Raw genomic sequence first — 23,109 nt, 5'->3', positions numbered from 1 at the left:
TTTTAACATTATAATTGGCTGAAGTGCTATATAAGTACCTACATCATTAACGTTACGTAAGAATCTTCAGATAGTGACTGATTTGGAATGGCGCAATTTAGAGAGGTTTATTATAAGCAATTTACTATTTTTAGGACAGAAAGGAGAATTAAAAAAAAAAAAAAAAGGTTAAAAAAAAGGACAGTTAAAACTATTTCTAAATAAAATTAGAATTTATATTTACCAATGTTTTACCTTATTATATCTTATATATGAAAAGTATAAAAATTTTCTTAGCCTAAAAAGCTATTAGCTTCGAAAGCCCTCATTTTTCATTCGAATCTGTTGCCATTCGGCAAAATGTAAAATATTTAGCATTCAGATTTAATTTGTCTGTTACCGAAATATATTGTTACGAAATGTACAGGCACGGTGGGATGGCTTCCTTGCAAAGCAGTTTTAGGGTTGCCATAAAATGGCAAGGAAAAACAGGGTTGCCACATTTGGCGAGAAGTCGCCCATTTGGCGACAAAATTGACGATATGCCATGGACGGATGGAGAACCTTCTGGAACGAATTCTTACCGGTTTAGCCCAGAATGTCCTGGAACACCACCCAAAAGCTATATAAACCCTGCTGGTACGCGGAGAGTGAGTCAGTATGGAGTGTGTGTGTCTCTTGGAGAGAGCGAGTGAGAGTGCCTCGTAAAGTGCGAGATAGTTAGTATCGAGTTGGTGTCTCGCCTAGAGAGTCAATCCCTGCGGAGTCGATGGAGTTGACAGCCGGGAAGCGAATGCCGAGTGGGTCGTCGAGTGCACCGAGAGTGTCTCGTAGTGTATCGCGGTTAGTGCATCGTCGAAAGAGCGTATTGAGCTCCGGGAACGACTGAACCGAAGAGTCGGGAGCTGTGCTCTGTACGTCGTCGAGTGCATCGTGAGTTGTAGCGTGGAGAGTCTCGAGAGTACGTGGAGTTCCGAGAACGACCGATCAGAGTCGGGGGCTGTACTCTAGTGCTTTGCAGTGAAGCTGTGTCCACCGTGATAGCCTGATAACCTGGAGGCTGTTTCGCTGATCGTGTCGGCGTGTTTATAGTAATTCATCGACGACTGTAAAAACGTGATTTCGAGCTATCCTGACAATACTAGCCAATAAAGTGTGTTTTGATACTTCATCCAGTGTCGTCGTTTTCACTCCAAATCTACGAACCCCGTGGGAATGTGAAGGAAGAAAGTAACGTATCAATTGGTGTCAGAAGAAGAGAAAAACGCAACAATATGTATATTCGTCTAGCATTCCACAAAAATGTTTCGTATTTCACATGAACAATTTCTAGTCGTGATCTTTACTGATAAACCATTTAAAAGAAAGAACTATTTCAGGTCCAGTATTAAAATCAAACCTCTTTCATCCATTTTGTTTCTATTTAAAAAAAAAAAAAAAATCTTGTCTGGTATTTAACAGGCACTTCTAGTATTGAACTGCCACTAATAATTCAATGCACCAATTTTGGCACGTGCGCTTTAAATTGGTCATCCCTATTTCTGGGGAATGCTGAGAAGATATAAGTTTATTCATGTCAAAATCTTCATCGTTAATTGTAAAACATTAAATTTATGTTTCCTGCGATTTTAAATATGATGGCTAATTTAGATTAATATTCCATCAGACGCGGATTAAAAAAAAATTCAGACTTATTGCAGAAGCTTAAACATACGCTAAAATTAAGATACAATAACACGCCGAACATATATTAATTTAGAAGTCGAACAACAACAACAACAAAATAATAATAATAAATAATAAATAAATAAATAGAATAAAAAACGCTGAAAAATTTGAAAATATATAACGCTGATTTTTGTAGTTTGATTTCTAAATTGTATAAATACCCTAAAATGCTGGAACTCACGAATGTTTCCGAGGATAATACTCCACAGAGCTATATATTTTCTGATGGAAATCTATACAGGCAAGACAGTCTAGAGTAAATGCACAGGTTGGCCAGTTTATTCCGATACACTTCTGTCCCAGTATTGCTCTTAAACTCTATTTTTAACCTCTGTCTCCCTTAATTAGAGCATGATAAGAAGACCGACTTTATAACATTTGAAGGTTTCCATTACTTCTTTGGGATACAAAAATAATTTTATTTTACAGATGAATTTTATGAACTAAATAATATAATATGAAAATGTTCATCAACATTTTAATATTATATTATTCAGGGTGCTGCATGTTCTTCTTCAAAAATTAAGTTTTTATCGTTCAGCCCATTATACTCGAATCATATTGTTGCGTGCGTACGGGTTCGTTACGAATTGAATGCACAAGTCCGATGAAAAATGAACAAAAATTTATTATTATCACAAAATGCTTCATTAGACATTCGTACAGTATTACAATATCTCACAGTAGTTATCTTTTAACTACTCAAACGTTCCAGAGAACTAATTCAAACCGCTAAGGAAAGCTAATCCGCGAATTCGCTACAGTCAACAAGAGCAGTTTTCTAAACAAAGTCTTAAAAACAACAACAAATTAACTAACATCACAACGAACTGAGAGGTTTTCCTCCTTTTCATAAGATTTTAAATCGCGCGCGAGAATTGTCTGGAACTTTCTCGAAATCAAAAAGAGATATTTATTTATTAAATGTTAAATGCACGTGCTCTTGTATTTTCAGTTTCCCGGCTTAGCTTTCCTATAAGATTTGTCACGCGTTACACTGCACGGGGAATAAAACAATTCTTTATATATATAAGCGGCTAAAGTGTGTGTCGCCTATACTTTATTGTTGCCACTCGGAAAAATGAGTGCGGAAACTAACATTTCCGCAGTTTTTAATTAATATCTCGGCCGATTAAAGTCGTACGAAGATGAGAACGTTATCGATGGATTCGGAGAATTTTTTGGAATCCGAGGATATGCGTCTCGAATTTCAGTTCGGCGCCGTTCCGTAGATATTCGAGAAAAAAGAATTTGGCACGTAGCCAAATCCCTCTGATAGGGAAAACCCAAGAAAGAAATATATATATATATATATATATATATATGCGGCTTAAGTGTCTATTTGTCTCCGATAGTTTATTAGTTGCTTGCGTAACTGTATTAGCGAATGGGGTGAAGTCGCCACGGCACAGAGTTGTCGTTTCAATTGAGACATAGACAATTTCCTGTAAAAATTGCCTTTGCTATGACCATCCATAAGTCTCAGGGCCAAACGCTTAAGCGTGTTCGCATTTTTTTAACTGAGCCTGCATTTGAACACGGTCAACTTTATGTTGCCTGTTCAAGAGTTCGTGAAAGAACGGATGTAAAATTAAAAATAATGGATGGTCCTCTGCAAGGCGAGCTTAAAAATGATGGAAAGATATACACAAGAAATGTTGTGTACAAAGAGATCTTTGACATGTGAATTAAAATTTCATTATTTAAATCCCCTTTATTAATTGAGATAGCGGTGGCTCTTACAAAGAACGCCAGTGGTTTCCTTCTTTGCACTGTACTTTAAGCAATTAAGCAAGTAGAAGGGGGAAACCCCGTGGAGCAGTATGCAAAGGGGCGTCCTTGCCGCCTGCCCTGGGTAATTCAGTTTAAATTAACAGACACCTTTGCACAAATCATTTTAATTAGAATTTATAATATCTACAACAGCGATGATTTCGCATGACCGCCGGACGTTCTAGTTAATTTATAATTTAACTAACATTAGCTATTTAAATACCAAATGCGTAACAATATTTTAATAGTGCTATGCATCATTCTACTAGTGATCGGTTATGAAAGTAACAAAGAGCCAAACAAGAATTCTTAATTTGTAAATTCATTAAATGGGCACTAAAATCTTTTTTTTTTTTTTTTTTTTTTTTTTTCGGTTTTTGTTTTTTAGTAAAGTATTTTTTTTAAGAGTTTTAGAAGCTAGCATATTTCATAGGCAACACATATGTCACCAGCAATGTACTTGTAGCACTTGTAGTCTCTAGAGCACCAGCACTTGTAGTCTCTAGAATATCCAGGCATTTAAAGAATGCCTGGCGTTTCTAAACCAAGTGTGAAGTATGAGAATTATTATATATATTGGAGTATTGTATATAATACCTAGGCATTTTATAGATTAGCAAATGCTGTCTAATCAAAGTATGGAAAAAGGTCATGATATTGCTATTATTTAAAAGACATGCGTTCCTAAAAAATGCAAATGCTATTTCGAAAAGATAGTAAAGGAGTCATTATAAACTTGTATTCAGAATGTACAGATAAGAATAAAATTGTTCCCTTTCCGGCGGGCATTAGCCATTTTAGTCTTTCACCACTACCAAGACCAGAAGCAGCGATCATTTATCCTGGAGGCACCTAATAGGCGACCACCGTTACCTCCTGTGAAGGGACAGACAATTTGCATCCAGGCCTTCTTTGGGATTCAAACCTGGTTCCTTCGATACGGCGGTTAGCGTTACTAACTACCGTAATTTCCGGAAGAAAGGCCGCATCAGCGTAAACGCCGCACTCGAGAAAAATGGCGGGAAAAAAATTAAAATTGCACAGAAACGCTGCATCAGCGTAAACGCCCCAATAGATTAAATTGCGCGTGACATCGTCGTGGGCCGTATAGATGCAAAAACTCAACCTAAGTCCTGATATATACCAGTTAAGAAAAATGCATGAAATGAAACCATAACTCAAAATTAAATTAAAGGTAAGAAATGTATAGCTTCTGTGCCGTTTAGAGACATTTTCAAAAATTTCCGTTCCCTTCTTACTTAAAAACTATTCAATAAGTACTTGTACCCAAACTGATGGGATCTGTATTTGGCAGAATGCCAAGAAAAATCCATTCATGCTGAAGGGGAAATACGTCAGAGCTCGTTATTGCGAGGCAGGTGGAGTCGTGTCCGCCTTTAAAATGTAGAGAAAAAAAATAGCAGAAAAGGCAGGGGTGGGGAGAGGATGGGTCCTGGAGAAGATTCATCGAATCACAGAGGAGAGAGACTATTCAAACTGATGAGAATGTTGATTTGAAATAGGGAAGAATGTTATTGTTCTGAGATCTCGTTTAGGGTGAATAAGGCATGTAGGTCCGTTCAAGGGAAAGAATGTAAACAAAATAACGTTCGCAAAAAGCAACTGAGTGGTCTTTTGTGTGGGAACAGCACCATTCTATGCACAATGACAAGGCCATCCAAACTATGTGCAATGACCACCATAGGAAATATTTTATTTTCAGTGCACCTAAACGCCGCATGGGTAGAAACGCCGCACCCGCTGAAAATTCAAGTTTTAAACACGTAAACGCCGCGGCGTTTCTTCCGGAAATTACGGTACTTTCACGTCTGGGCGGCGAAAAGAAGAGAAAGTTTCATAAAACAAAATTTATGCCTTTCTTGTTACAGAAAAAAAAAAAAAATGTATGAAATGTGTGGAAATAAGGAGTGGATGTATTAACTGTATAGATTATATGTATGGGTATTCGAAAGGAATCGAAGATGTATTTTATACTTCGTCGTTTGGTTATTTCACCTTCGGCAGAATACCTAAGAGAAGAATACACTGCCGAGCAACTTTTGTCATTGAATAAAATGGTTAGGTGTTGTATTAAAATGCCGAATTTTATGCATTGCAGCTAACACACACCTAAAGTGAATATTCTATAAAAGTGCATATAAATTTTCCTAAACAAAAATAGTACAAAGCTTGTTTCTGAGTTATACATCCCACTAAGGAGAAGTACAAAATAGTTTACATAGTTGTAATACGCGCAAAAGTGAAAAAATTAAAAAAATTAAGAAACACTCGTCGAACTTCTATTTAACTTCAGTTGGCTATTTTAATTTTTACTTCCTTGTACGAAGTAAAAAGGAAGTATTCTAATCGCGAAACGTTTCAGGCAGCATATTTCAACCGCTTTCGAATGCAATTTAACGATCTTTTTGCGTGATATCTGTACGTAAGGACATAATAAAAGACTCTTTTCCTTTAAAAAAATTATAAAACTGCTTTGAAATTAATTCTGAAAAAAATTTTTCTTGGCGTCTGTACGAACGTATGTACGTACCTACGTGTACTTACGCACGTATCTCGCATACCTCAAAAACGAGTAGCCTCAGAACGTTGAAATTTTGTATATAGGACTACTATAGTATGTAGATGTGCATCTCGTATTTTGGTTGCAATCGGCCGCGCCAAACTTGTATGAATATATTTATATATATATCCACTCTGTTACCCGGCTGAGTGATCTCAGTTTCTTTACTCTTATATGTTTGTAAATTGTACATTTTTTGCTTTAAAAATGATTGAATTATGTTGTTCTTGTCTTCCGATTAAGGTTTTTATGCCTTTAGTAAATCTGTATGCAATATTTTTAGAATTATCAACAATTTTAAAGTTGTTTAAGTGCTACTAAGCCTAATAATTTTTTTTTTTTTTGATGGCGGTTATTGCTTATTACATTTGAAACAGCAGGATAATGGATTTGTTGCCAATCTAGAGAAACGTAGCTTCGCAACAACAAAGATGATAACGCCTTCAGTTATTATTGCGAATTAAATCATGCTTAATCCTTTCTGGAATTTTTTCGAGGAAATAAGTGTTTAAGATTTACTTCGTAATTTTTATTTCAGATATTTTGAGTTTTTTATGTATTTTTGCCTTGTAGGGAAGTGAGAACTGAATTCAAAGAATGAGAACTACTCAATCGTCTGTGAAAAACTGTTTCTTTTCTTTTTTGTTTTGTTTGCTTACTTTATTTTATACATCGTTCTAGCTTTATTATAGTATTTGAATAGAACATGTGGCAACGATTAGATAATTCTTTAAATGATATAAATTTTGTGCATTCTGAGTTATAATATGAACGAAATATAATACTGTTAAGTGAACCTAGCGCGAATGTGTCGCTATGGTAAACTAATAGAGTGAAATTTAAAGAATGCATTTATTTTATTGTGGTTTATGTGCTGTCGGCGAAGTAGATTTAATTAAATCCTATAAGTTTAAACGAAATGCAAGAAAAAAATGCGTATAATTTAATATTCCGTACAAGGAAGTCATGTGGTGTACACATCAGATTTTTTAATTAATATCTTTAAGTTACATATGCATAATTTGCAAAAGCTAAATCTTTATACGAATTTCCAAAAGATAAAAAATTAATTAAATGTCAACAAAAACATACCTGAAAGTCGTCAAACTCAAAATGAACTATTAGTTAAAAACTATTAGTTAAAAATAAATTATACCGAAAATGATAAAAATATTTTAGGTAGTAATTCTTTCATGATTTCGTTTTGAAATATTATATTAATGCTCAATCTGAAATCTATAAACTCAAAGTTAAAATTCAGATTCGGGTCACTCGTCTAGAAATAAAATTATTTTTGAAGTTCTTGCAACCAGTTTATCCCTTATCGCTTTCGTATAAGGTTCCCCTAGTTATCCTATTTCTGAGTGACGGTGGGGACTTTACGCTCAAATTCTATTCTACGAATATATATTTTCATATATATTCCAGATTTATTTCGCATAAACTTTGAAAAAGTTTCACTTTACGTCACTTATTTCACTAAACGCTTTACTTTCTTTCTAGATGGCATCCGTTTTTAAGTTAAAATGTTCAAGTGAAACTTTTTTAGCATCTCACTATTTTAGATGCAATAATAATAATATTCTCACTAAATATACAAGTATGCGCGGATATGTGTATATGCATATATATGTTTCAAATTTAATAGAAGAAGGGGAAGACATGCATGCAGTTACAAAAAACTCGAAGGAAAGTGAACTATTGAGTTGTTATCGAAATAATGAAAGGTCTTGAATTTATATGAAGAAGGAAAAAGTTTTTCAAAATGGAATGAAATAATTTTTCACAACGATTTTCAGCATCGAAATGGAAGTATTCAGAATGGAAGATATATTATATCTAGAGAAATATGTCAAAAAGATTACAGAAAATGTTTTAGAATACTTCTGCATATTTCTCAACTACAGTACAATATCCTGCCTGTTCTTTATCTTTAAATTTATTTTATCTGTCCAGTATCAAATAATATAAATAGCAAGGAATTTTGTATGACTAAATTCTAGATAAATATTAATTAGTATAAAATAAATAATATCAGCATCATAGGAAAAAGACATAAAATAAGTTTAAATAATTCTTGACTGCAGTACAATAGCCTGCCTATTCTTTATCTTTAAATTTATTTTTTCTGTCAGCACTTAAATAATATAAATAGCAAGGCTTTTCTGCGACCGAATTCTAGATGAAAATTAATTAGTATAAAATAAATAATATCAGCATCATTGGACGAAGACAAGAAATAAGTTTAAATATTTATACTCAGTAGATTCTATTAAAAAGTAGACAGGATGCATTAATATTGTGTAAGTCAATTGCATGGCAAATGAAACTTAAAATACTTTTAGGAATTGTTACATGACGTAAAAATAGATTTCTCTCAAACTTCAGATATTGTTCAGAATTGTAATACTACATACTACAATAGATCAGAATTGTAATACATAATTGTAATTATTGTAAACAAATGTGAAACAGATCAGCATTTTTCAAAGCATTAAAACCGCCTGTAAAATCAACACAGATCTTTTAACTATTAAAATTATTAAAACAGTTTTTATTGAAAGGAAAATGGCCCCAGTCGCTCTTTAAAAGGGGAGTATATAAAGTATTCTCCCTTCTGCATGCCTTCGGGGTATAACGGTAACACACTCGGAGCGTATTCGAGAGGTCCAGGTTCGAGTCCCGGCGAGGTCAATGCTGATTTTGGAGCTACTCTTATATGCGCCTTCAGGTCGCCAAATGCGGCGACAAATTTCTTGCCAAACATTTTTGGCGAGAAACTCCATGCCGCCATACTACCTAAATTTTTTTGTCTACATTTCGCACTTTTAGCCTAAAATGTCTCCAAAAACGCGATTTCCGCACGTGCAAAAACCACGTTTTGAACACATATTTTAAGCTAAAAATCCGAGACAAAAACAAAAACTTTAGATAGCAAAATTGTAGTAAAGTTTCTAACCAAAAATATTCGACAAGAATCCATGTACACAATCATAGGTACCTAATTCAAATAAATTAACATAACAATAAATTTCAAAGAATACCATGTACACAGCTTTCTGTTTAAACTTTAAAAAAATCTACGAAAGGAATCTACGCACACCTCGCTTTAATAAATTAACATAACAACGATAAATTTAAAGAATAGCGTGTACACAGCGTTCTTTTTAAACTTTAAAAAAAATCTACGAATTGCACAATCTAGGCATTGCGCACTAATCAACAAAATAACTAAAATAAATTTCAAACAATTCAAAAAAAGAACAACAACCACAGAAATTCATACTAAAAAAAAAAAAAAACAATGAACATAACATTCTACTAAATAACAAAAAGAATAAAACAAAATGCACTTACCATAAATAAATGCCAACAGCAGAAATACCAATTTCAAACATCACCAAAACAATTTCACCACAAATTTGTTAAAAGCATCTTCTCCCGTTTCAGAACAACGATGAAAAAATATATAAACTCCAAATCGCATTTCCGATTATAAGTCGGCAACGTCGCTTTCACACGTCGCCACGTAATCTCTATCGTATTTATATGACAGCCAGACTCGCTATCCACAAAATTCATACTATGTTTCACAAATTAATGTTCAAAACCTTCTTCTCCTAAACACTTGTAAAATTTCCAGGCCCCCTAAAAAATAGTGTACCGGGCACGCGACTAAAATTTTGCCAACACCTCTTAAGTCAATTACCACACGAACCAACTAGCAAATCCAACTTTCCACGTAAAAAGGTTTGCCATAGAAACCAACATCGCGCCGAAAACCATCGCAGAACAGTAAACGCAATCGCGCTAAAAACCAGCGCACAACACGTATCGCCACATTTGGCATCCTTAGGGCGCATATAAGAGTAGAGCCCTGATTTTTCATTTCTCCTGCTTCAAAATATGTCTAATGTCTGTACAAAGTTTTATCACTTCCGTTATTTAAAAATAGCTCCCAATATTTTTCGCTTTTAAAATTTAAAACAGATTCACAGAATTGTTGTCCAGAATATGGTCAAAATTTATCGTTTTGAAAATGTTTCTATATTTTGCATTTGATCATTTTAGAAAACAATCTGATGTGTACACCACATGACTTCCTTGTATGGAATATTAAATTATACGCATTTTTTCTTGCATTTCATTAAAACTTATTGGATTGAATTAAATCTACTTCGCCGATAGCACATAAACCACAATAGAATAAATGCATTCTTTAAAATTCACTTTAGTATTTGTTTAGCATAGCGAAACTCTGGCGCTAGGTTCACTTAACTGTGTTATATTTCGTTCATATTATAACTCAGAATGCACAAAATTTATATCATTTAAAGAATTATCTAATCGTTGCCCCGTGTTCTATTCAAATACTATAATAAAGCTAGAACGATGTATAAAAGAAATTAAGCAAACAAAACAAAAAAAACAGTTTTTTACAGACGATTGTGTATTTCTCATTCAATGAATTCAGCTCTCACTTCGTGAGAAGGCAAAAATATATAAAAACCCAAAATGTCTGAATTAAAATTTACGAAGTAAATCTTAAACACTTATTTCCTCGAAAATATTCCAGAAAGGATTAAGCATGATTTAATTCGTAATAATAAATGAAGACGTTAACTTTGTTGTTGCGAAGCTAAGTTTCTCTAGATTGGCAACAAATCCACTACTCTACTGTTTCAAATGTAAACAAGCAATAACCGCCATCAAAAACATTATTAGGCTTAGCAGCACTTAAACAACTTTAAAATTAAGACACGCCGAATAAATACTGATTCAGAAGTCAAACAACAAAAATCAGCGTTAATTCACAAAATTTTCACAGGACTAGTTTTGATGGTTTGTTGCTCAACATTGTTGGTCCGAAAATCACACTTTCAATTTTTCTGCTGCCAAAATTATTCAAAAAACATCTTCCATTGGAGAACTGGATTTTCTAGAGGCATTTCACATTCATAAAAATCTTTCTGTTCTAGTTAACGATCCTAATTCCAATCCAAATTTGCCTTCGGCTTTTAGAGAAATTATGTTTTAGTTCTGGTTTCGCCAACAGATGGCGCCACTTGCTTATTCTTGTCCAGGCTTTCTTATCTTATCTAAACATTATTTCCTATCTTGTTCATTTGCGGTTTTGCAGCTGAAGATGATGGTTCGGTAAAACCATCGAAACTAGTCCTGTGAAAATTTTGTGAATTAACGCTGATTTTTGTTGTTTGACTTCTGAATCAACTTTAAAATTGTTGATAATTCTAAAAATATTCCATACAGATTTACTAAAGGGATAAAAACCTTAACCGGAAAATAAGAACAACATAATTCAATCATTTTTAAAGCAAAAAATGTACAATTTACAAACGTATAAGAGTAAAGAAACTGAGATCACTGAGCCGGGTAACAGAGTGGATATATATATAAATATATTTATATACGTTTGGCACGGCCGATTGCAACCAAAATACGAGGTGCACATCTACATGTTAGAGCAGTCCTATATACAAAATTTCAACGTTCTGAGGCTACTCTATTTTGAGTTATGCGAAATACGTACGTACGTACATACGTTCGTACAGACGACACGAAAAATTCTCTTCCGAATTTATTTTAAAGCAGTTTTATACTTTTTTTTTTTTGGAGGAAACGAGTTATTTATTCTGTCCATGATGTCACGCAACAACATCGTTAAACTGCATTCGAAAGCGGTCAAAATGGATATTTTCGTTAAAATATGCTGCCTGAAGCTTTTCGCGATTATAATACTTCCTTTTTACTTCGTACAAGGAAGTAAAAATGACAAAAATGCCAATAACGCTGCATACAGAAATGTGTGATTTTTCACACAGTGGACGTTATTTTGCATACCTAGGATTGCTTTTCAGTCGTTTATTTTCACGATTTAACTGCAAACATCCATTTAAAACACTGATACACTATACATTTTTCCAATAGCCTGGTGTTCGTAATGTTCAGAAGATGGATGAGTTAATGTTTATTGGTTTGATGCTTTGATGTTGATTTCTAATGAAAACATACAATAAGATAGAGTGGTCTAGATTCAGGATGAAAAACGTATTCTGCCATAATTTACTTGAATATCTCTTCTGTACTTTTTGTTCAAATTTTGGCAGTATTAGAAAACATGATTCATTCTAAAATTTAAATACACTTTTAATAAGTGAAAAACTTATTTAATACAATTTATATAGGTACCCATAGGCCAAATTTCTGTAAAAACCAGTACACAAAAATCCACAGACCAATAAAGATACCTCTTGGAAAAATCGCTGCACAAAACAGTAGACAATAACCCATAAACAAAACCAGTAGAATTATACCGTAGCAGAGTATCCATACATAGAATCTTACATAAAACGTGTATCCATATACAGAATCCCTATAGAAAGCAATACACAAAAATGGAACTGTAGATCAAATTTCCATAAAAACTAGTAAATAAAAAATATTCCGTAGGTCTATGCCTCGTAAAAACCAGTAGACAAAATCACGTACACTTATATAGGTACCCATAGGCCAAATTCCTGTAAAAACCAGTACACAAAAATCCACAGACCTCTTGGGAAAATCGTTGCACAAAACCGTAGACAAAAACCCATAAACAAAACCAATAGAATTCTACCGTAGCGGAGTATCCATACATAGAATCGTATATAGAACGGGTATCCATATACGGAATCCCTATAAAAAGCAATACACAAAAACAGAAATGTAGATCAAATTTCCGTAAAAACTAGTAAATAAAAGCATAAACCAGCAGAAGTGCATAATTAGCACTGATGAAATGTACAGAACTAAATGGCGGAGAAAGCATGTAGAGTAATTTTAAATAAAATTCAATGCGAATGAACTTCATAAAATTTTTAAAATATCTAGAAGCCTACAAGCCCCTGTCTTTCTGAATGCATGTCAATATCTATAAACATATTACAAAATAATTGTATAAATTCTCTTTACAAAATATTAAACTCCCTTTATATAATTTTGAAAATAAAATGAATAGAAAGATAATAATCAAAGTCATGATTCCCAACCAGCGAATGATATATGTACATATATGTATATATATATATATATAATAAAATTCCATAGTCAAAATTACACTTAAAATTCTAACTGTATGTTCTTTTCATTTTTAATGGCGATGGTCTCTTATTTGAAAGTACGTGGAATTAAATTCACAGCCCCGTAGTGAAGTTGTTTTTCCCGCCTTTTCTACACGTACAGTTACAGAATCTCATGAACGGGTTGGCTGCATGGGCGTTTTCGTGGTTTTTCCCCATGTGTAACGTGTATACAAGTCAGTTTCACTTAGAAAGTCCTCCACGAAGGCATCCCTTCCCTTAGGCAGTTAGCCCTAGTGTGCTTTGCTATAATTAAATAAACTAAACCAGAATAAAAACCTGAGCTCACCGGGTAACAAAGTGCGTATATATATATGTAATAATAAAATTCCATAGTCAAGAATACACTTAAATTTCTAACTGTATGTTCTTTTCATTTTTAATGGCAGCGTTCTCTTATTTGAAAGTACGTGGAATTAAATCCACAGCCCCGTAGTCAAGTTGTTTTTCCCGCCTTTTCTACACGTACAGTTACAGAATGTTCTGGAAATATTTAAAGCGAACTGGATTGGCTGACGTCATTTCTTGGAAGCTCCGCCTTTCCAGAGGCTATAAAAGGACTCGCAAAAGAATATCGGGGGCCTTTTTCTTAAATGTCACGATGCAGTAAACTTCATACAAAAAGTTATTAATAATTATTTTTATTTACTCCGGATATCTGATTTTGTAACTGCTATTTCTCCTGAATAATAATAAATGGAACCTTGTTTTTTAAACTTATCGTCTGATAATTTAAGTTACGACTAAAGCTGGTACATCACATATATATATGTAAGAAAAAATAAAGAATATGTAAAAGATTAAATTAGCAACGTAGAATTAATTTTCCTTCTCTATTCTAAAAATAGTAATCTCTCTTTACTGCATCATTTCAAGATTAACCCATGTCATATTATAAAGCTGTCTCATTAAAATTGATTTATGTGCATATGATATCCGTTCTAATGATGTACAATAAAACGCTAAAGCATAGATAAAATTTTGCATTGAATCAATGCTGGATATGATACTGCATTTTAGATTTTCAGTTTCGTGTTGATGAACAAATATGCATTACTATGAAGAATACCTGAAAGTTGACTTTGTTGAGATCTATAGGTATCTTTCATTAAATACCCCATTTTGCATTTACTAAAATTTCCCGTCGTATCTGTTTATTATATTCTTTACAAAGTATGCTCAAGAAAGACGTTTCCATGTACACTAAGCTTCAGTTGGTTGAAATTGAATTGTCAAAACAATTCTGCCTAAATATTGATCGCATGAACGGGAGCAGAAAAATACGAAACTTTTATTCAGACGTCTGCCATTTTATTTCGGAAATGTCCATTTAAAGAATTTTTAGAAATACGGGCGCACTAGAGGTCTATTTTGGCTGTCATATTGATTGAATTCTTTTATATTTGATCGGCGGAGCACGTTTCTTTGTTTCTGTTCTCTGTTCTTAAAATTTTGAAGACTATAAATGTGTATCTGGAATTTAGAGCCATGTATCTGTAAAGCTGTCGGTTATTTTGGTGTGTCCGTTGAAAATAAGAAATTGCTAAGTATATGATCACAAGAGCAGGTACTGGACACAAATTCCAAGAGTTATATAATCAAAACAAAAACAAAACTATTTTACGTAAAGAAATTAGAATTTAAAAACAAGAGCTATTTTTGTACCATCTTTTTAAATGTAATGCTAAGTAAATTCATTTTAATAGATTTAATTTGTTGTCAGCCATGGACAAGCATTTTTCCATACCCAACCATTTTCACATATTTAATGAAGAAACCTGCTTTGGGAATTTTTCACACGAAGACACATCACTTCTGAGAACCATATAATAATTTTGATCCCGAATAAGATAGCATTATCAACTAGGATTTTCGTATTTTCATTTATATGAATTTTTGCACAGAAATTAAATTATTTAAAAATATTAATGTTTATAATAATATGTTTTCTCAAAGGTCCTTTTCACTACTCATTTTTTGGTTGTCGTTGCTGTGACTAATCTCACTTGTTCGACCTCATTAGAACAAGCTCACGAAATTCATCGCAGCAAAGAGTACAAGATGACGCCTTGTCGTTGGCGAGAGCTTTGAGAACCACATAAGTGACAATACTATTTTGCTCTACTTTGTTCTACCCCAATTTTGAGAGAGAGCACTTCGAGGTTTGGGTTCAAGTATACCAATTCACACGATAAGACTTTCGGATTGCCATATATTTAGAGTGCCCTATGCCACAAAGACACTGTACATTTAAGACCCGATCACAAGAGCAAATTCGATCGATGGTGAAAACCGGTTCTTTCAACCTGTTCCATTCACCTAGCGAGAAAGCATTAATTGCCTGTCGAAATGGAGGTAAAATACCCTACCCCTCTGGAGCAGGGCAAATGGAGAGATTTCCCATACTGCACTGCGCGATTCGCTTAATAAACAGCATGGCTGATGGATAGTTGACCGCTCGTTGGATTGTCAGCCAAACTATCGCACTAATGCGAAAACACCATCTAAACAAAAACTGAACAAAAATTAGTACCAGCACTACATTTTACAATGATTATTTTCCAATTTTTCAATAGAAATATTTAAAAAAAAATTATATATTGCCGTTTGCACAACTTATTGGCTATTTGTATTAAATATGCACACATAAAAAACCTATTAGATTAAAAGTTGGTTACTGTTTTAATTACGAAAATTTAAGTTATAATACATTAATTCTAAAATTTAGCGTGAAATTTGGGCCTATGCAAGAGAGATAATTCATTTATGTCTGTTCTTATTTCATTTAGCTTTAACCACAAATTAGGATCCACTTTTAATTTTGGTCTGTATTTATATTTCAGATATAGCATGGAAAAAAATCCCTGTTCGCACAAACAGGTTGTGCAAAACCCGGTCAGGACAACAGGTCGCCGGATTGTAAACCGATGGAGCATATTTGGGATGTCACGAAGCTGCAGCTCAGAGCTCGAACATCACCATGTTGGAATTTTACTTGAGCGCTGCTGGTATAGTCTGTCTCCAGTCATCTACCGAGAACTTGCGGCACCCATGTCAAAACGAGCTGCAGTTGTTCTGTGGGCCAAAGTTCGCGCAACGTGTTTGTCGAGTAGATGGTCATAATGTTTTGGCTTTTCAGTAAGTTTTTTTCATTTGTGTTTTATTCTAAAGAAATTTGTTGCTGAGAATTATGGGTAACCTTTAGATTAAAGATTTCCGCCAAATCTCTTATTAGCTGCAGTGATTAGGTACCCCCGTTGTCTCTTATTAGCAATACCTTCTCTTATTAGCAAATTCTCTTATTAGCTGCAGTGATTAGGTACCCCTGTTGTCTCTTATTAGCAATACCTTCTCTTATTAGCAATACCTTCTCTTATTAGCAATACCTTCTCTTATTAGCAATACCTTCTCTTATTAGCAAATTCTCTTATTAGCTGCTGTGATTAGGTACCCCCGTTGTCTCTTATTAGCAATACCTTCTCTTATTAGCAAATTCTGTTATTAGCTGCAGTGATTAGGTACCCCTGTTGTCTCTTATTAGCAATACCTTCTCTTATTAGCTGCAGTGATTAAATACCCGCGTTGTCTCTTATTTAGCAATACCTTCTCTTATTAGCAAATTCTCTTATTAGCTGCAGTGATTAGGTACCCGCGTTGTCTCTTATTAGCAATACCTTCTCTTATTAGCTGCAGTGATTAAGTACCCCCGTTGTCTCTTATTAGCAATACCTTCTCTTATTAGCAAATGCTCTTATTAGCTGCAGTGATTAGGTACCCCCGTTGTCTCTTATTAGCAATACCTTCTCTTATTAGCAAATTCTCTTATTAGCTGCAGTGATTAGGTACCCCCGTTGTCATGGATCTACCACTATTGGATTTACTATATATTATTTTATTTTTATATTATAGTCGCAAATGGATCAAGTAGAATTTTTTTGGACTCTTAACCAGAGTTCATTTAGGTCACCGATATGAATTCATTTATGTCGATGACCTAAAAGCGAACTTAAGAAGCGAGGACATAATCCCAGTTGCTCAGGTGTTCGATATGTCCTATATTTGAAATAAAAGAATCTGCTCAATTTCCAGTACTCTGCTTTACTGCCAATTGTTTAGTTTAATTTCGTGAAGTAAAATTATATTTATGCCAAAACACATGTAAGAATTTGCTACCGACCATAATTTTCTGTTTTGTGCTAGCTTATGGTTTCAGTGAGTTTTTTTGGGTAGTTAGGTTTGCTCTTTCTAAAGTGTGAGGACAAGTTTAACAACAAACAAATATTTGTGTAGCATACAAGCAAAAGTACTGCGTAGCATAAAAAATTCCATAAGTTTCTTCCATATTTAAAATCTAAAATATGCTACTGTGGTCCAATTGTAAAAGTAACAATTACATTTTCGTAAAAAACAAAATAATTTATATTTTTCGGTGAAAGGGCTAATTAGGTGACCAATAGACAAATTACTGCAAACTGGAATTTTGTTACTCCCTAAAACGTTTGATTGCGTAAATACGAATATGCGAACTCAAATAACCGGACTATAACTATATGCTTCCGAAGAGCTCATGAACTACATGAACTCGAATAAACGGACTGTACCCCCGTTGTCTCTTATTAGCAATACCTTCTACTAGCAAATTCTCTTATTAGCTGCATTATTAGCTTCCGAAGAGCTCATGAGCTATATAAACTCGAATAACCGGACTATATATAACCATATGCTTCCGAAGAGCTCATGAGCTACATGAACTCGAATAACCGGACTCTAACCATATGCTTCCGAAGAGCTCATGAGCTACATGAACTCGAATAACCGGACTATAACCAGGAGTTTGTTTTCATATTTAAAATCGAAACTCTGCCACATTAGTCCAGTTGGAAAGGTAACAATTATATTTTTGAAAAAAGAAAAAAAATTATATTTTTTTTTTTGGGGGGGGGGACTAATTAGGTGACCAAGAGGCAAATTACTGCAAGCTCGATTTTCGTTGCTCCCTGAAAACGCTTGATTGGGTACATACGGATACATGAACTCGAATAACCGGACTATAACCATGAGCTACAGGAAATTGCCCAACAACACTGAGCACTTCGTCGCGTCGAATTGGCAAGAGTGGCGTGGTAAACTAGCAAATATTTTCCAGGCCTTTAAGAAAGTTTCCTCGACGGTCAGAGTATGCAATAACGATGAACTGCACCATTTGAGTTTAAGTGAAGATTATGGAAACTTAAGAAATTCTGAATTAGCAGGATTTGTTTGAAATAAACTGAACATGCACTTTTGGTAAGTAATCAGAAAGCGGAAGGCAACTCCATGCATGACGTTTTATGAGATATTTATATATGTTTCATTTATAATTCCAAATTTTCTGTAAAAATATATTACATTATATAAGGTATTTCACCCGCCTTCTTAGCATGCCTTCGCGATGTAGTGGTCAGTACACTCGACGCGAATTCGAGAGGTCCGTGGTTCGATTCCCGCAGAGAGCATTGCTAATTTTTCAATGTCTTCAGCTTTCAAAAAATACCTAATATCTCTACAGTGCGCCCGAACTAAAAAGGTAGTGAATGATGATTTTTCACCAACAGGATTTGGCGAGTGGGTTCCCTAAAACCCCAGTAGCCCTCTAAAAGGAGAAGTATATAAGGTATTTCTGTCGTATTCTTAGCATGGCTCCGTGGTGTAGTGGTCAGCACGCTCGACACGGTCCGTGGTTTGAGTCTCGGCGAGGGCACACGTTTCCTGTTTCAAAAAAAATCCTAATGTCTCTATAGCTGAACCTAAAGATATATTTGTTATTTCATAGATATGATATATTTATATCAAATTTAAGCAATCCGTGTGTTAAAAGAAACTTTTAAAAGGATTGTTTCAATATTACGTGAAGTTGTAAAACTGTTTGTAAAACAAAATTCGAAATGCTCAAAAATATAGAAAACAATGCATCTAAAAATAGGCGAAACATTTCACTTATTATTATTTTTATTATTAGTCCAAAGGGATTTGAATCCCGAAGGACTATTAGTTTCGTTTTGGCATTTTGCGTCGGACGGATAAATGTCGGTTCACTTTTCAAACTGTTGCCATAAAATGTTAGAGTCCTGCATTATATTTGAAGAAATTAAATAATGAAAATCTGCGTAAATGTATGTATATTTCTCACATTGTCATAAAAGAACGGTACATAGAGTCATCGAATTTTGAATAACGTAATCCTCCAACGAATATGAGCATGTGGAGGACCAAATTTTAAATTTTAAATTTGTTTTATGATCGATTTCCTATTTTTTAAAACTTTGACGAATTTTTGATTAACAAACTCAAGGATTTCAAAGCGAGCAATGGCAATGTTGTGCAGAAAAATCATTTTTATCTCCAGCGCCTGAGTCTTTGTATCGGAAATTCTAAAGATATGCTCGTTTTAAAACTATTTTGCGATATTGCTGTTGCACTGGATCTTATGGTTTAAGTGCGAGGAACATGATATTTAATAAAGAAAGGTAACACATAAAATGTTAAAAAATGCCCCTTTGGATGTAATTTAAAATCTGAAACATTTCAGATTTTTTTTTTAATTTTTTATATTATTATTTTATAAGAAAAGATGAATTTACATTTTGCTAAGGAACGGTGAAATGCAAGCACACTTTGCTTTTTAAATCAAAAAATGAAATAAAAACTGTCACTTATGTAAGTTTATATGCTATTTAAATATACACATTGTTCATAAAAAAATCCATTTTTACTCTAAAAAGACTTTTTGCATTAATTTAAAATTATACTACCAGAAAAGCTCAAAAATTCTAATTAAACGCAGTTTTCAAAAGCGTCCTTTATACTCAGCCCAAAGTCTCACACCAGAATTATCTTTTATAATTATCCTTTTAAATTTACCTGAATGCAAAATTAACAGAAACTTCTGCTTGGATACAAGTTTAATTAAATCGTTTTTTTGTGTGATGTTAATTAAGAAAGCAGTTTCCAAGTCTCTAAGTGAGAGCAATCTTTTAAAATAAATGATATTATTCTGATATTTCATTGAATTTGATTTATGTAATATTCTACAAGATAGTTTCAGAAAAATCCGTTGCTTGCTTAGTAGCACTTCTTTTATTTTACAACAGAAAATTAAAACCACCCACATTATCTATCATCGAATTTAGACGTAGGTGGCTGCAAACGAGTTAAAATTTTAACTCATTTGAATAATTAATCATGATTTTTCGAATTAATGTTATCAAATAAACAACCGCTATAATACGACAAAAATAATTGAAAGCTATTGACGGCTTAGTCTCAATATTATTGTCTTCCTTGACATCTTTCTTGGGTAACTATTACCATTTTAGTCACAATATTGCCTTCCTGGACATCTTTCTTGAGTAACTACAATGTCACAGATACTAAGTCTTCTCAGCATCTTTTTACCGTTTTATGTCATTATTCTCTTTCTTGAGTAACCATTATTTTAGTCATTTTATAGACTTTCTTGAGTAACTACAATGTTACAGTTACTAAAAGTTTTCTCAGCATATTTTTACGGTTTTAGTCTCAGTATTCTCTTTCTTGAGTAACCATTATTTTAGTCATAATATAGTCTTTCTTGAGTAACTACAATGTCACAGATACTAAAAGTTTTCTCAGCATCTTTTTACCGTTTTAGTCTCAGTGTACTCTTTCTTGAGTAACCATTATTATAGTCATAATATAGTCTTTCTTGAGTAAATACAATGTCACAGATACTAAAAGTTTTTACCATTTTAGTCACAATATTGCCTTCCTGGACATCTTTCTTGAGTAACTACAATGTCACAGATACTAAGTCTTCTCAGCATCTTTTTACCGTTTTATGTCATTATTCTCTTTCTTGAGTAACCATTATTTTAGTCATTTTATAGACTTTCTTGAGTAACTACAATGTTACAGTTACTAAAAGTTTTCTCAGCATATTTTTACGGTTTTAGTCTCAGTATTCTCTTTCTTGAGTAACCATTATTTTAGTCATAATATAGTCTTTCTTGAGTAACTACAATGTCACAGATACTAAAAGTTTTCTCAGCATCTTTTTACCGTTTTAGTCTCAGTGTACTCTTTCTTGAGTAACCATTATTATAGTCATAATATAGTCTTTCTTGAGTAAATACAATGTCACAGATACTAAATGTTTTCTCAGCATCTTTTTACCGTTTTAGTCTCAGTATTCTCTTTCTGGAGTAATCATTATTTTAGTCATAATATAGTCTTTCTTGAGTAACTACAATGTCACAGATACTAAAAGTTTTCTCAGCATCTTTTTACCGTTTTAGTCTCAGTATTCTCTTTGTTGAGCAACCATTATTTTAGTCATAACATAGTCTTTCTTGAGTAACTACAATCTCACAGATACTAAAAGTTTTCTCAGCTTCTTTTTACCGTTTTAGTCTCAGTATTCTCTTTCTGGAGTAATCATTATTTTAGTCATAATATAGTCTTTCTTGAGTAACTACAATGTCACAGATACTAAAAGTTTTCTCACCATCTTTTTACCGTTTTAGTCTCAGTATTCTCTTTCTTGAGTAACCATTATTTTAGTCATAATATAGTCTTTCTTGAGTAACTACAATGTCACAGATACTAAACGTTTTCTCAGCATCTTTTTTCCGTTTCAGTCTCAGTATTCTCTTTCTTGAGTAATCATTATTTTAGTCATAATATAGTCTTTCTTCAGTAACTACAATGTCACAGATACTAAAAGTTTTCTCAGCATCTTTTTACCGTTTTAGTCTCAGTATTCTCTTTCTGGAGTAATCATTATTTTAGTCATAATATAGTCTTTCTTGAGTAACTACAATGTCACAGATACTAAAAGTTTTCTCACCATCTTTTTACCGTTTTAGTCTCAGTATTCTCTTTCTTGAGTAACCATTATTTTAGTCATAATATAGTCTTTCTTGAGTAACTACAATGTCACAGATACTAAAAGTTTTCTCAGCATCTTTTTACCGTTTTAGGCTCAGTATTCTCTTTCATGAGTAACCATTATTTTAGTTATAATATAGTCTTTCTTGAGTAACTACAATGTCACAGATACTAAATGTTTTCTCAGCATCTTTTTACCGTTTTAGTCTCAGTATTCTCTTTCTGGAGTAATCATTATTTTAGTCATAATATAGTCTTTCTTGAGTAACTACAATGCCACAGATACTAAAAGTTTTCTCACCATCTTTTTACCGTTTTAGTCTCAGTATTCTCTTTCTTGAGTAACCATTATTTTAGTCATAATATAGTCTTTCTTGAGTAACTACAATGTCACACATACTAAAAGGTTTCTCAGCATCTTTTTACCGTTTTAGTCTCAGTATTCTCTTTCTTGAGTAACCATTATTTTAGTCATAATATAGTCTTTCTTGAGTAACTACAATGTCACAGATACTAAAGGTTTTCTCACCATCTTCTTACCGTTTTAGTCTCAGTATTCTCTTTCTTGAGTAACCATTATTTTAGTCATAATATAGTCTTTCTTGATTAACTACGATGTCACAGATACTAAACGTTTTCTCAGCATCTTTTTACCGTTTTAGTCTCAGTATTCTCTTTCTTGAGTAACCATTATTTTAGTCATAATATAGTCTTTCTTGAGTAACTACAATGTCACAGATACTAAAAGTTTTCTCACCGTCTTTTTACCGTTTTAGTCTCAGTATTCTCTTTCTTGAGTAATCATTATTTTAGTCATAATATAGTCTTTCTTGAGTAACCACAATCTCACAGATACTAAAAGTTTTCTCAGCATCTTTTTACCGTTTTAGTCTCAGTATTCTCTTTCTTGAGTAACCATTATTTTAGTCATAATATAGTCTTTCTTGAGTAACTACAATGTCACAGATACTAAAAGTTTTCTCAGCATCTTTTTACCGTTTCAGT

At 33.3% G+C, this 23,109-nt stretch overlaps 1 long non-coding RNA gene across 1 annotated transcript in view; it reads left to right on the top strand.

The window, feature by feature from the left end:
• Positions 1–16,049: 16,049 nt before the first annotated feature.
• LOC118197650 (uncharacterized) overlaps positions 16,050–23,109 on the top strand; it is a 79,801-nt gene continuing 72,741 nt past the window's right edge. The window contains exon 1 of the long non-coding RNA XR_004759635.2: positions 16,050–16,338. This is a non-coding gene — a long non-coding RNA (uncharacterized LOC118197650). The remainder of the gene's footprint in view (positions 16,339–23,109) is intronic.

Source organism: Stegodyphus dumicola, chromosome 4 (genome assembly GCF_044657685.1).
Source record: "Stegodyphus dumicola isolate Sdum_Otavi_A_Nest chromosome 4, ASM4465768v1".
Classification (NCBI taxonomy): Eukaryota; Metazoa; Arthropoda; class Arachnida; order Araneae; family Eresidae; genus Stegodyphus; species Stegodyphus dumicola.
The sequence above is the reverse complement of the archived record's forward strand: the minus strand, read 5'-3'. Positions and strand labels throughout refer to the sequence as shown.